At 39.1% G+C, this 15,606-nt stretch overlaps 1 protein-coding gene across 1 annotated transcript in view; it reads right to left on the bottom strand.

Annotated features, from left to right (window-relative positions):
* Odad2 (outer dynein arm docking complex subunit 2) overlaps positions 1 to 15,606 on the bottom strand; it is a 154,835-nt gene that overhangs the window by 59,292 nt on the left and 79,937 nt on the right. The gene's annotated exons all lie outside the window — the stretch shown is intronic.

The following is a 15,606-nucleotide window of genomic DNA, read 5'->3' as shown; positions in this document are numbered from 1 at the left end:
TTGTAATTACTTAAACATACTGTAATCAAAATAGCTTCATGACTAGCTGAAAAATGAATTATCATCAGAGCCATCCCTGCACCATCTGTCTTCTGTTTATGTATCAATCAGTCCAGGGAACATAACCTTGCAATAAGGTCCACGGAGTGCTGGGGGTGGAGGGGAAGGCCAAACAAACCTTAATGCCCTTCACAAACAGGGCTTTGTTCACAAGGATGCATTAAATGCAAAGCAGATGAAGGAAGATAAGGACCATCACAATTCCTTTGACTTTTCATCTCTGGTTCAGTAGAACGCATGTAGTATTTAGCCCCCGGTAGAGTAACTTCTACTAGCTTTTAAAATGCCATTCAAATTCTTCCTTTACAATTTACATTTTAAGAAATCTACATTTCTTGATTACTTGAGATGAGTTTGCCAGGGGAAATATGTATTATCCAACATTCCCAGGTGGGTTATGGCAGCTTGGTGAAAGGGGTGATGCTAGCAGCCTGTAGCAAGATAGAAGCTGATTCTTAAGAAAATAACTCCTCCCACTGCAGAGATTACTCAGAATTGAAAAACACTTGCTGCTCTTCTAGAGGACCCAAAGTCAGTTCCCAGCACCCAAGCTGGGTAGCTCACAACTGCCTGCCTGTAATCCCAGATCTAGGAGATCCAATACCCTATTCAAGAACATACCAACTCACAGACACATAGGTATATATGCAAATAAAAGAAAAAACTAATTAAAATTTAAAGTAAATATAATGAAGAGGAAAGCAATCCAGGAAGTCATTCTATGCCAATCTCTAGTCTCCAAACGCACACTCACTTGTGCACACACAGGGACATATACATGTCCTATACAAATGCGTGCACACACGTACACTAAGACATCCTTTACCCCAAACACAATTTTATAATTAGCTATAAAAAAAAAAAAACAAAACAAAACTCACTGTTCTTTTCATTCCATACCCTCGGAGAGTCACTAGTGCTTTGTCACAAAGAATAAGGGTTATGATCTGTTATGGATGTCTTAAAAGACTAAGTAGAAGTGGAGTGACAGCACGGTATGAGGAAAATGCCACCAAAAACGTTTGCACACATGGGAACTGGTCAGGAGAAGTGAGCCCCAGCTCTGCTGAGAACCTGCATGCCCTGGCTTGATGGACTCAGCTTCTCTCCATTTCCGTTCCTATTGTAACTATCCCGGGAGCTTCTGTGCAAGCTTCCTGTTAACAGTGACCCAGCAGGGATGTGAGTTCTGCCCCTGATACCACCTTGCACAAGTCTCCTTCTTGAGCAATCCACAATCACGTCCAACAGCTTCCTGTTGCTTGCATAGTATTAAAACCCTAATTCTGAGTTCAATAATTGTTTCCAAGAAACTGATTCAGTTCTCCCAATTCTCTTATCCAAACAATTTCTCATAAAACTCCAGCACTATTTACTAAACATTAAGGACTAGGCATTCATAAATAATAAATACATTCAGCTCTCATTACCAGGATTTTTTATGTACCCTCAAATCAACCAAACACCCCATGAGCAAATACTAAATATCTGGGCTGGTGGGAAGATGAGGCCTCTTCTTGAGAGCCTCTAGACCACCATTTTCACTAATTGATCAGATATACCCTGTTCTGTTTATGTTAAGATGAAACCTTACTGAATAAACACCATACCACACTATATACAACTCAAATGGAGTGCACCAAACACCAATGTTTGAAAGATACACTACAGCTTTATGGTGCTTACAGATGCTGGACAGTGTTCCAGGACTCCCCTTAGGGGTGTCTGATGACATCATCACCAATCTAAAGCACAAAGAAGCACAGGCATGGTGTGAATAGAACACTTGTTTACAGGATAAGAGCTGAAGCATCATGAGACACACCAATGAGTGCCAGCACTGGGGAGACTGAGGCAGGAGGGCTGTGACACCCCTTGGAATAATCATTTTTATAAAGGCAGAGGCCCACCTTTCCCGACATTAGCTAGGAACATGTTCTGGACAGCTCAGAAATTTTCAGTGTCCTCCCGTGTCCAAACCTTGGAGCATAAAAATGAAAGGATATTTGTAACTTTTAAAGACTTATATTTCATATTTTAATGAAATATGAGTGTAGGCAGGCATACATGAGTGTAGGTGTCCTTGAAGGCCAGAGGCATTAGATCCATGTGGAACTTGAACTAAATTTAGGTCCTTTCTAAGAGCATCTCTCCAGCTTCTGTAACCTTTGTTTACAGAGTACAGGGATTTCTCAATGCAGAGTCTACGGATACTGACTGAATGTTAATTGTCCTTCAGGAAAGTACAGTCCTGTGAAGTACTAGGGATTATTGTTGTAATTCAGGCAAACCTAGCTCTGCCCCTTGGGAACCTCGAATACCCCATCTGAAAGCACAGCAGGTTTACATACCCTGGTCCTTTAAGAAGAGAACTCCAACCTCTTCCCTTTCTCTTCTGTTCTCTGAGGAGACATTTATTTTTGTCTCTCTCCCTGTATCTCTATCTCTTTATCTCTTCTCTCTTTCCTTCCCTTATCTCCTTAGTCCCCACCCCAGTAAAGTGCCATGTAAGTTACATCTGAAGGTCTCTGTTTTCCCTGCTGCTGTGTCTGTCTCTCACCTGCCATCATCCCAGCCTTCTGCTGTGGGTCCCACCAAGGTTCCCAAGCACCATATTCTAACAATCATTGCTGTAACAAGGGTGCGCATGTGTGACAAGTCAAGAGAAAGGATGCCATGTTACAGCCACAGGAAAGCTGCTATCCTGCTATCCACTAACAGTGTCCGTGTGAGCCAATGTCCAAGGCCCATAAGAAAGTCACCTAAACAGCTCAGACTTGGAAGCCTGAAAGTGAAGGATCTGGAGTTCCAGGCCAGTGTGGGCTACAGAGGAGACCTTGTCCTCAACACAAACATAGGAAAGTAAAACAATACAAACAAACAAACAAACAAACAGAAATCCCTCATTAGGTCTTCTGGCTTTTGTAAGAATCCCCCTCCTTTCCTGGAGCCCCAGCACAGCGCTTTGCTTCCTGTAATGATGTGTTCTCTCCTCCAGCACGAGGTGACCTCCCTGATAGAGGCATTCTATATCGTTTGCCATGCACAGGGCTGTGACCACAGCCTGAGGATACTTGTTAAACAGATCTGAAACAGGACAGTCTTTGCTTATTTCTTTTTTCAGTAAACCAGAAAAGTGTCTCCCAACACCAGCGCATTCCTACAAAAACCTCACACTGGCAAAGCACATGGTTCCATTCTAACCAGTAATGTTTTTATTTGAAATTGTCTGTAGATTGAGCACATATTTATGCAGAGTTTCTTTGCAAGTTTATTGCTTCTTGTGGAGCAATGGTGGCCTCACAGGTGATATTAATTTCAATAACTACCCACTTTCCATGGTTTTACCCCCTTTTTGTAGCTCTTAAATTTGACTGCCAACTTGCTTTGAGTTCGCTTCCAACGGTGCTAGCTCTCCTCATTCTTATATCAAGGGAATTTTATCGTTATCACTAGACATCATAAAGTAAAGCTGACCTATGCCTTTCCAAGCATGTCTACTTTGCCATGGAAATCAAACTGTTGGCAGCATAACAGCTGTAGGGAGATGACTTGATGTTCAATATCTGGCTCTTTAAAAAAAATAATAATAGCAATCCTGGGTTTGGTGGCACACACCTGCAGCTTCAGCACTTGGGAGATAAAGGAAAGAGCATCAGATGTCCAAGATCTCCTTCAGCTGCATGGAGCATATGAGGCCAGCCCGAAGTACATGAGACCCAGTCTCAATCCACCTCCCAGCAAAAAATAAAAATAAAAAGAACAAACAAAATGCCAAAATTAGAAAAAGATGCAGCTGCTTCTGTCTCCTGGCCTCCTGTGTCCTGTTAACATTACCAGGACTGGAAGATGTCTGTGTGGCTTCCGTGCCCACCAAGGCCACAGATATAAACAACTGGTTTTGTATTATGGGGCATGGGCAAGGCTGTTGGTTCTTTCTGGAACAACCAATGTATTTTGAAATCATAATGTTGCATGCTTTGTGAAAATGTGACAGTAAGAGATGCTTCATCACCCAGTCTCCAAAGCTGAGTTTATCGGTTAGTTATGCTGGCAACCCTCAGAGCTCTCTGCAGTGAAGATGTGTTTCTTTTCCCACCCAGTAGGTCACCCTGACAGGCGCTGTCCCAATAGCCTGTCTGTATCATGTAGCACTGGCATTTTATAATTCTCATCTAACAGAATTATTTTATTGGAAATTGTGAAATAGAGGCTTTTCCTGGTTTCTCTGCCTGAGCAGCTGACATTCCGTAGTTTCCCTCATCAACTACAGCTTGTCCAGTTCCCCCAAATGAACCATGAGTATTTCATCCTTTTGTTTTAGTGCCAGTTGTGATTACTCCTGGAAGCTGACATACTCTCTTCCTTCTTAACTCTTCTTTAATATTTACATTTGATGGTTTTAAACCTATCACTTACTTACGTTATGATTTTAATCTTTAGCATATCTTCAGAATAGACTGCTATGCCTCCAAATAACAAAATATTTATTTTGTATTTTATATCTTACTCTACCCTTAATCTTTTATTGACTTGAATTTTCTTTAAGCAGCTCTTTCTGCTACAAAAATTAATCATTGATATCATTGATTTTATCCTAAAATTTAATAGGTAGTTATATAGACAGGGCCAGCAGTACAAATTTTATATATGTGTACATATATTTGTATATATGTGTACATATATTTGTACATAATATATATACTTATCTATTATTCATACCTCTGTCAGGACTGTGTGGGGTTTAATTGTACATGCAGGAACTCTATAACCTACTGATTATGTATTCCTTATTCTTGTTGACTACACATTTGTATAATTAAACTCTTTGCATCACCACCACCCCAAGTATGTAATAAATAATTAGGAATTCCAGGTTAATAAAACACTAATTATTAAAAATAAAGAATTAATGTAATGGGGTTGCAGCAAACTGGCCATAGTCAAAAAAGAGCATTGTGAACTTACAGATTATTAAAGGATCCCCACTGAAAATCAAAGAGACAAAGTAGACAAAAAGAAAGGGAGAAGACAGAAACAGGAGTCAATACCCATGGAATGGTATTGAATGAAATAGTATATATATATAATTGGAGTAGCAATGTGAGAAGAAAAGAGGATATTCGTGAAAGCAATAACTGAGATTGTTCTAAAATTGATGGAGGACATTAATTCACGGGGCCAAGGATTTCAATAAATCCCAAACAGGAGAAACAATAATAAATTTTTAAAACCCACACCTGTGCACATATATTCAAATTATTAAAATTCAATGACAAAGACATATTGAAATTAATGAAGGAAACAAGGTATGACTGCATCCATTTGGGCTGAACTAGACTATGAGAAGCAGGATTGGCTAGTAAGCAGCTTTTATTCCCCAAAGCCCTGAAGGTTAAGAAAGACATATAAATGCTCTAACAGATTGATACTCAGTGATAGCCTACTTCCTGGCTTATAGAAGCTGTGTTCTTGCTGTGTCCTCACATTGCACAAAGAGGTAAGGGATCTTTATGGGGGAGTCTTTTAAAGGGGTCCTGATTCCATTCATGAAGACTCCAAACTTGTGATATAACTACTTTCCAAGTTCCACTACTGAATACATCCGAGTTTTGGAGGAATCCAACCATTAAGTTTGAGGACATTAGGGAGCTATGATACACATGAAAGCTGACTTTTCAACAGAAAAAGGACAAGATGACATCAGGATGACACTTACAAAGTATGGGAAGAAAACTACAAAGTTAGGCTTCTGTATCTAATGAAAAATATCCTCCAAGTGATAGTAAAAATCTTCACCCATGCCCAAGTCCTACAGCCATGATGTGAGGCAAAGCAAGCAGTCATCTAGAGTAGAGGGCAATGTAGCCTCAGACTAGCACAGGGTTAAAACCAAAAGTGAAGCTGTGGGAAACTCTTAGGGGTAGAAGGAAATGGTCATGAAAAGTTTCAACTTCTAGACAGTGTGATTAAAGCAATCTCTGGAAGTAAAACCAATGGGGAAATTAGGAACTCTTGAGTGATGGAAAAGATATTAATGAGGACATACAGAGATGTGATGATAGCCTGGATACTGTGAAGAGAGTGAAGGCATAGTGTAGCAGCCTGACATGGGATATCAGAGGCTGAGCAGGATGAGGGACCAGTGACTGAGCAGGAGACTATAAAGAACATAGAGTATCTGGACAATCCATCATGGTGGTCATGGTTTGAATGTGAAATGTCTCCCCAAGGCTTGGTCCAGCGAACGGTCAGAGGTGGGGTTTTGGGAAAGTGATCAATTTGTGAGATCTCTGAGCTAAATGATGCATTAATAGTCAGTTCATGGATTGGTAATTTGACAGTGTTGTTGTGGGGGGTAGTAGAAAGTAGGAAGTGGGGTCTATTTGGGAAACTTGAGGGGCACGCCCTTGAAGGGTCCACCTTGCCCACAGGGCCCTCTCCTCCCCTCTTCCTCTGGCCCTCCCTTCCTTGATATCTCCTGGCACCGTGAAATAGGAAGCTTCGCTCCACTTCGCTCCCTTGCTGTGCTGATGTATTTCACAATAACTTAAAAGTCAGTGGAGACAGCTATGGAACCTGGAAGCCAAAACAAATTTTTCCACTTTTAAATTATTTTCCTCAGGAATGTTGTCACTACAACAAAAACCTGAATAACTTAAGGATGAGTCAGTGCCCAAGCAGGGTGAGAAGAACATCTGCAAAGGGAGGGGACTGCTAACGATGCAAGAGCTGGAAATTCATGGAGGGCAAGCAGAGGAATGAGACAGAGGAGGCAGCTTAGTGGGCATAGAAAAGAATTCCAAACAGAGAAAAAAACTAAAACGAATACAAAAGAATTCCAAATGAGAAAAAACTTCAGATAAGAAAGTCATAATCTTTAACTGTGATTTTAAAAATGTTCAAGTCCTTTTTCAGGGGTTTGTAATTTTTTTGTTTTCGTTTTTTAGACAGTATTTCTCTGTGTAGTTCTGACTGTCCTAGAACAACTTACTTTGTAGATCAGGCTGGCCTTGAACTCACAGAGATCCACCTGCCTCTGCCTCCCTGAGTACTGGGATTAAAGGCATTTACCAATACCACCCAGCAAAATAAAATCTCTAAACAATATAAATATATAAAATACTGAACAATGCATTTATCTGGCCTGACTTAACATTTATTTTTGTTGTTGTGTTTAGTTAGGATTGAACCCCCAAGGTTTTGAATATGCTAGGCAAGTGCTGTCACTCCCAACAATAATCAGCATTTCATAGATGACATATAAAACTACAGCAGAATATATATTTCATAGTATGACTGTATATTTACAAAATTAGGCCATATACCTGGGAAATTAAAAAAAAAAAAACTAAAATCACAGAAAAAGGATTCTCTGCCCTTATTGTCTTAAGCGGAAAATGACAAGAACATGGCATACGGAAAACATTGAAAGTTTTAGAAATTAAGCAAGAGTTGTTAACTTCTATATGCAAAAAAACAAACAAACAAAAAAATCAAATGGAGGTATCAGAGAGACCAAATAGATAAGTGCAGATCTGTTTTTTTTTTTTTTTTTGTTTGTTTTATTTTGTTTTGTTTTCAAGACAGGGTTTCTCTGTGTAGCTTTGGAGCCTCTCCTGGTACTCACTCTGTAGCCCAGGCTGGCCTCAAATTCACAAAGATCTGCCTGCCTCTGCCTCCCAAGTGCTGGGCTTAAAGGCGAGTGCCACCATTATAGCACTGTATACAGTGGTTAAATACAAAACCAATGTAGTCTCCATCAGCTGTTGAGTTCTATGGTTAAGCACACTTGTTGCACTTGCAGAGAACCTAGTTTTGGTTCCCAGCACCCAAGCCCAGTCAATAAAGAAGACTCAAGTCCAGATAGATTTGCAGTCAATTATATCAAATATTTAAGTAATGAATAATTGTACACAAATTCTATTAGAGAATAAGGAAGAAATTGTTTTCTCGATGTCTTTTCTAATACCGAAACAAAAACGAATCAATGCACCTATTTGTAAACACAAAACACAAAATGCCATCAAATATAGATTAAATATAATTTATTTCGGGAAGAAGTCACATAAGAAGCAGATGACTGTCACAAGTTCCCTCTCCAGGGATCCAGCCAGGCTGTCCTCAGTGACCCAACTGGAGGCAAGAGAGAGCCACTTCTCCTGACCTCACACCTAAAGCCCATAGCCCGTGAAGTCTGTACAAGTGGTACAGGTGCTGCTGGGGTAGAGATCTCCCTACACCAAGTCAACGTCAATAAATGACACTGGGAAGACTGATGCTGTATGAGAAACTAACTTTCACCTTTTCCATTAAAAGAAGAAAACCACTAGTCCACGTCTAAATTATAAACTTCACTAGCCATAAAATTTAAAAAATGATTAAATCCAACTGCATTCAATTAAAGATTTCTTTTTGAAAGGCAGTCTGAGTGCTGAATGACACATACGTGTAGTAATCGATTTGGATCCAGAATACATAAAGGACTTGCTCAAATTAACACGAAAAAACCACAAAAAGTATTTACATGCGAATAACAAGAAAGTTACTAGATATCACTACCAGAAAATAAAAATGGATTCTGCAAATAGCATACCATTTCTTCCTATTAGACTAATACAAAAGAAACCTGACAATAAATACTAAGTGCTTCACACTGATGGGAGTATAAAATTCCACAACAAGTTTTTAACAATTAAGTGTCTACTCTACAAGAGAAAGCCACACTGGGAAAGTGCAAAATGAGCCAGAAATCAAACAGGGGCTTGTTATGTCCAGAGTAAGAGCTAATTTTAAAACAGCAGCAGTAAACCTTTGGGGGGTGAAGGAGATGTCCTGTATCCACTGTTGGCTGGGGGCTGGATGAATGTAAAACACACATTGTTAAGTTGTTAGAACTTATCAAAATGAATAATTAAGCATAAAACAACCTATCATTTTCAAACAAGGGGAAAAAAAAAAACCAGACAAACCAGCACACATCATAGGCTTCACTCACACGCGCTTGCAAAGAAGCAATGTCAATCTGTAGGGCTACTTTCATGAAGCTAGCAAGACACAAATAGCCAAAAGGGCAAAAAAGGAGATGACCACAGATGGAGATCTGGCTAGTTCCTGGGGTAGGCTTCGATAGTTAGGGGATAGTTCTAATTGTTTGTTTCCCTTCCCAATAATTTACTAAGATGTTCACCTGCATGGAGCACTTTTACTTGTACATACATACTTCACAGCTTAAAAATTTACTGCTGGGCTGGAAAGATAGCATTGTTACAAGCAGGTTTTTTTTCCTTGCTGGTCTGGCCCCAGGGCCAAGCCAGCCCCAAATAACACAGAGACACTGTATTACATATAATTCTGTTGGCCTGTTACTAGCATTTCTTATTGGCTAGCTCTGTCTTAAATATTAACCCATTTCTATTGATCTAAGTATTTCTGCGTGGTCTCATCTTACCAGAGAGAGGCCCTGGCAGTCTCTCTCCCTCCTCCATCTTGAATCTCCTCCCTACTACTTCCAGAATCCTCCTTGTGTCCTAGTCCCACCTAACTTGCTTTCCTATTGGCCTACAGTGCTGTATTCATTAACCAATAAGAGAGACATATTTACAGAATGACATCTCTCATCATGGCATGGTGGTTAAGGGCATTGGCTGCTCTTCCAGAGATTTTGAGTTCATTTCCCAGCAACCACATGGTGTCTCACAACCCTCTATGATAGGATACGATGCCCTCTCTAGCACGCAGATACACATGCAGAACACTCAGACATAACATATATTTTAAAAACTTACTGCTTTCGTTCCACTATGTACACATTTGCCCTTTCTCACAAGGAAAAGCAGAGAGTCACCCACATATGTAGCTGCTGACCTGCACTCGTATTATGACTGACTGCATTTAATGTAGAGAAAAAACACCTACTCAGTCTTCAAGAATGCCTAGCACTTGTTTGAAAAGGAAATGTGAGGGATTGTAGAAATGACTCAGCAGTTGAGAGTGCTTGCTGCTCTTTTGAGGACCTGAGTTCAGTTCCAAGCACCCACATCTGGTGGCTCACAACTCGCTGTAACTCCAGGTCCATGGCAATCTGAAGCCCATTTCTGACTTCTATAGACACATGTACACTCTCCTCTTTCTTTTCTCTCTCCTCTCTCTCTCCTCACTCTCTCTCACACTAATTAAAAATAATGAACTAAATATATTTCTTTAAAGAAAATGAAATAATGAAATGTGGAATGGAGAGACTGCTCAATGGTTAAGGATGGCTGCTATCCCAGAAGACCTGGATTCAATTCCCAGCACCACATGGCAATTTAAAACAGTATATAACCACAGTTCTAGGGGACCTAATGCCCTTTTCTAATCTCTCTGTGCACCAGGCTCACAAGTGGTGCACAGACATGAATTCAGGCAATATACCATACATGTAAAATAAAATAAGAATTGGAAGGGTCAGTGATTCACTTATGGTTTTGTATTTAAAAGCATGCAAATGAAAATGGAAGAAAATACAAAATAAAGAAAAAGTTAAGATTAAAAAAACAAGTAAGCCATAGACTTCATGTTTTGTATAAACCCTGAAAGCTCACAGACTCTGGTTTTACAGCAACAAGCATATCTGGGAAGCCACAGAGGGATTATATGTCTTCTGTGTACACACGAGCATAGCTGGACTAGTTTCCTTTTAAAAGAACAAATAAACCCGATGCATAAAAAAATCTTTTAAAGCCATATAAATGCAGCATAATTATATTTGAACCACAGAACATAGGAAATTTAGAGTCCTCCATCCCATGGTGGCTTTAATTCTATCCTTGTGTGCACCGAATAAAGAGGGTTTCACTGCCTGATCGCATGACACTGAGCCCTGTGACAGTCAGCTCCAAAATGTTCATTTTACTATGTGTGGGAGGAGAATATGGGACAAATTGTGGGAAATCTGTGTGCCAGTTAAGTAAATGTTGGGCAAAATTTCTTAGAATCCTGGGTATGACAGACTTCACCCTGATTTCTTCTAAAGAACATGACATTTAACTCTTTTACAGCATACTTACACTCAAGGGCTGACCTTTAAAATGTTGATTTTATTTTGATACAACATGAAATTCAGAACATCAGGATTTCAGCATGTTGTGGATCACCCATGCCAGGCATTTTGTATAAAACATTAGGGACTGAAAAGATCATGAAGATGCACGAGTTCATCATCTCTTTTTCTTATAGAAAGGGAAGAAAGAAAAGCAAAGTAAAAGCTTTTCTCGCTATTGAACTTCTGGTGGTCCTCTGAAAATGTGTATTTGAAAGTTGGTTCTGCAGGCTCCCTGAACATGGGTGTCAGTTGGGAGGCCTGGGCAATCTATGGGGCCTCTGGCAGTGGAACCAGTGTTTATCTCTAGTGCAGTAATGGACTTTGGGAGCCTACTCCCTATGGAGGGATGCTCTCTCAGTCTAGATACATGGTGTGGGGTAGGGGGAGGGCATTGGTCATGCCCCACATGATGTGATAGACTTTGATGATCCCCCCATGGGAGGCCCCACCCTCCCTGGAGAGAGGATGGGGGATGGGATGGGGGTTTCGATGGGGGGTATGGGAGGATGGGAGGGAGAGGGAACTGGGATTGATATGTAAAATAAGATTGTTTCTAATTTAAATAAAAATTTATATTAAAAAATAAGTTGGTTCTGTATTAAGATGAAAAATAAATCCTCCATTCTGTCTTTTCTATATGAGCTGTATTTCAGGCCAACACTCACACCAGAGCTGTCAAGTTCAGTATTCGCACAACAAAAATATATTGAGCCTCACAAAAGAGTACACATGTATATGCTGTAATCAAGGAGAAGTTACTACCTGTTTGCAAAAAAAGATTCTTTAGGCCCCAGACAAAAAAAAATCTACAAAGAAAAAAAATCAGATGAGTATTAGTCTAATTTTTTTTAAAAAAATTGTATTTAATCATATATAACAAAGATGTCTAGGGTTTTTTGTAGTTGTTTTTGAGAAATTCATACATGAACACTTTATTTCACTCCCTCTCCTCCATCCCTCAAAACTACTCTCATGTCTCTCCTCTCAAATTCAAGGTCTCTTTTTTATTATTGTTATACATATATGCATATACATATATATATGACTTAATGAGTTCATTTGGCATTATTCATATATACATGTGTCCAAGGTTGACCACTTGGTATTGGGTATTCTGTGTGGGAGCTTATCCCTAGAGGAAATTAATTCTCCCTCTTTTAACAGCCATTGACCTCCTGTAGCTTTTCAACCAGGGGTGTGACCATGTCCATGTTGGCATGTGGCCTGGTGTTATCATTATGCTAGTCTTGTTCAGGCAACCATATTGCTGAGATTTCATGAGTTCATTTTTCCATTATCATGCCTACGGGATATTATCCAACAAGAGATGTCCTTGACCTCTGGCAAGGCAAAGGGTAGGCAGCATAATCAAATTTAGTGAAAGAGAGGGGAGCCAAAGACATTACAGATAATCAGGCTAACATCCAAGCATGCATTTAAGTCCAGGGCCAACCCTTAACAACTTCTGTACCCTGAGTAGTCACCAGTAGCCATTTTGATTACTCTACTGGAAGACAATGAATAATTAAAATATAAACAGAACTTCAGCAAGAACACAATGATTAATTAGTATGTGTTTATGTGCATAGATTTATTATTATATAGTGAGTATGTACACAAGAAATCATTGACCTAAGATAAAGAAAAGATGGGGCATGGGTTGGAATAATAGTGTCTGAATAGTAGGCATTAAATATCACGTAATTAAATCAAGGGAGAAGGAAAAGAGGAGCAGAGAAAACCTACTGATTACTATTTAGATAAGAGCTGCGTATAAAAAGATAGCAGTAGCTACAGGCAGGGGAGAGGGCTCAGTTGCTAATACTGCATAGGCATGAGGATCTGAATTCAGTCCTCCTGGATTCATGTAAATTCAGGCAAGGTGGTACACGATTGTACCCTATACATGGGAAGTGAAGACAGGTAGATTCCATGGCCAAGCAGTCTAGCAAAAGCAATGAGCTCAAAGTTCAGTGAGAGAGGGGGGGAGGAAGATGGAGAGCAAAAACTACCACTTAAACAGAATAAGGGCATCATAAAACTTTGTAAGTATAATAATAACCACTAGAGAAAAAAAAAAAAAAAACAAAAGAAAAACATCCTAAATAACAAAGACTGTAAACCTGATAAACAACCATAGGAAATCCTATGGAATACAATTAATTTACAAGTATGACATTTATTGCGCCCCAACATTTTATTCACATTGACAAATGTTTGTGACTAGCTAGCTTACTTACTGAATAGTTCACCTGCTGAACTAAATGTTTAATTCAACTCACCAAACAAGATCCATATGCATATTCTATATGAAAGACAAATAAAATGTATTAAGAAAACAGTTAGCTTAAGATGCAACAGGCAAACAATTAGGAAAGCAGGGATCACATCTTGATATCATGCAAAAGCAGAAAACAACCCAAAATGCATTAACCATGATCAAGAACAACAACTGGAATTCAAAAGTCACAACCTATGACAATTAAAAGAATTTATCCACCAAATAATATAGGTTCTGCCTTTAAGAAGCCAGAACTACAAGTTATATAAAAAGACAGACAGGAACACACAGCTACCAGAGTTTGTTAAGTGGTTTTCAGTTTCAGTTGTAGAAATCAAATGCACAAAAATAATGAGTGAACAAACCTAAGTCACAGTAACTCTGAAGAATAGACCTTAAAACTATAATATTCTGACAGTTACATCCTTATACCAATGTCACAGAAGTTCATCTTTTATTGCTTCATAAAGAAGCCATCAAAGCCTAGGGAAATGGTTTGAGCAAGAATAGGCTCATATGTTTGAATATTTGGTTCCCAGTTGGTGGAACTGTTTGGGAAGGATTAAGAGGTGTGGCCATGCTGGAGGAGGCTTGTCTCTGGTGTTTCAAAAGACTGGAGCCATTCCCAGTTGGATCTGTTGACCCCATTGCTTGTGGATCAGGATGTAAGCTCTTAGATACTGCTCCAATGCCATGCCTGCCTACTTGCTTTTTTTTTTTTTTTTTTTTTTTTTTTTGTGCTCTCCACTGTAATGACCATGTTGGAACCGCGAGCCCAAGTAACGTTTTCTTTTGTAAGTAGCTTTGTTCATGCTATCTAAGTAATCAAGACTGTCTTAGAAGTGCTTCTCTTGCAAGAATGAGGACCTGAGTTTGGTCCCTAAAGCACACATCAAGAAAACAAAAGTTGGGTATGATGGTGTGTGCTTATTAATTACAGTGCTGGGGAGACAGGCAAACAGATCTATGAGGTTTCTGTCCAGCTGGGCTACTCTACATGTTGAAATCAAGGCCAATGAGACCAATGAGAAACCCTGTGGGAAATAATGACTGACACCTGAGGAGTGACAGCTGCTAAGGTTGTCCCTTAGCTTCCATGTGCATGCTATTGTATGCCCACACTGATATTTGAACCCACAAATATTTGCACACATCATATGCACAAAAAGAAAGATTAAAAATAAATAACAATGGGAAATTCACAATAAACAAATCTATTTATTCAAAAACTTAATGTCTTTTGTAATATTTTACACATCCCAGAAAGACTTCTGATCTATATGAAACAACTTATGTGGTTATACTCACAAAAGCTTCCTGAAAAAAGTTAACAGAGTTTTCCAAAATCAGAATTTCATGAAGTCACATGATTCAGTAACCACATGGTTATTATTAAGATGATATCTCTCATCTTACTGAGAGCTGTTCATGTAATCCGTTGTACTTAATGAAACTGTTCTAAAAGTGTACATATTCAGACAGTTATGTGACCCAAAGTTTAAGCCACAGCCATAAATCACTAATACATACAGCTGCTGTTCATCAAAATGAGTTTCTAACCCATGAATTATGTACAATCACCACAGAGTAGACATGTTTACCATTTCCTCACATTCAACTCATAGCTCAAAGAAGCAATAATTCAAAAAATTCTAACAATAATATCCATGTCTGAAATATGATGCCAAGAGTAATACTGTTTGGATTTTTACCAAACTTAAAATACTGTCTTCTAAATTTGCCTTGGAATATTTATAAAAAACATTTGTGAGAAAAACAGAGCATATACAGAAAGCTAAACTAGAAAAGCAATTCAGACACTTATGATCAATTTCTTTCCTTTACATGTTCTTTCTTTTTCTTTCAATAACCCTTCTAGTTTCCCTCACAACTCTTGGCTTATCCTCCTCACCTTTTGCAACTATAATTTTCCTTCAAAACTAGGCTTGCTTCACTTTTCACTGATCCTATTCCTTATAATCTTTCACATGTTACCCATGCTTCAGTTGCTAACTCATGGCTATCCTAAATACCCAGCTAACATCTTTATCCTCAGCTTTAGACATGATCATCAGGTTGACCATCTGTTCTGGCCACTTGGGTCCACAGGAACTTCGATCTCTACAGAATTGCCACTGAACTCACCATCAATGAGTTGTAAGTGCCTGCAAAGTGGCTA

This window comes from Phodopus roborovskii, unplaced genomic scaffold (genome assembly GCF_943737965.1).
Source record: "Phodopus roborovskii unplaced genomic scaffold, PHOROB, whole genome shotgun sequence".
Taxonomy (NCBI): Eukaryota; Metazoa; Chordata; class Mammalia; order Rodentia; family Cricetidae; genus Phodopus; species Phodopus roborovskii.
Note: the sequence above shows the minus strand (reverse complement) of the source record. Positions and strands in the feature narration are given on the sequence as shown.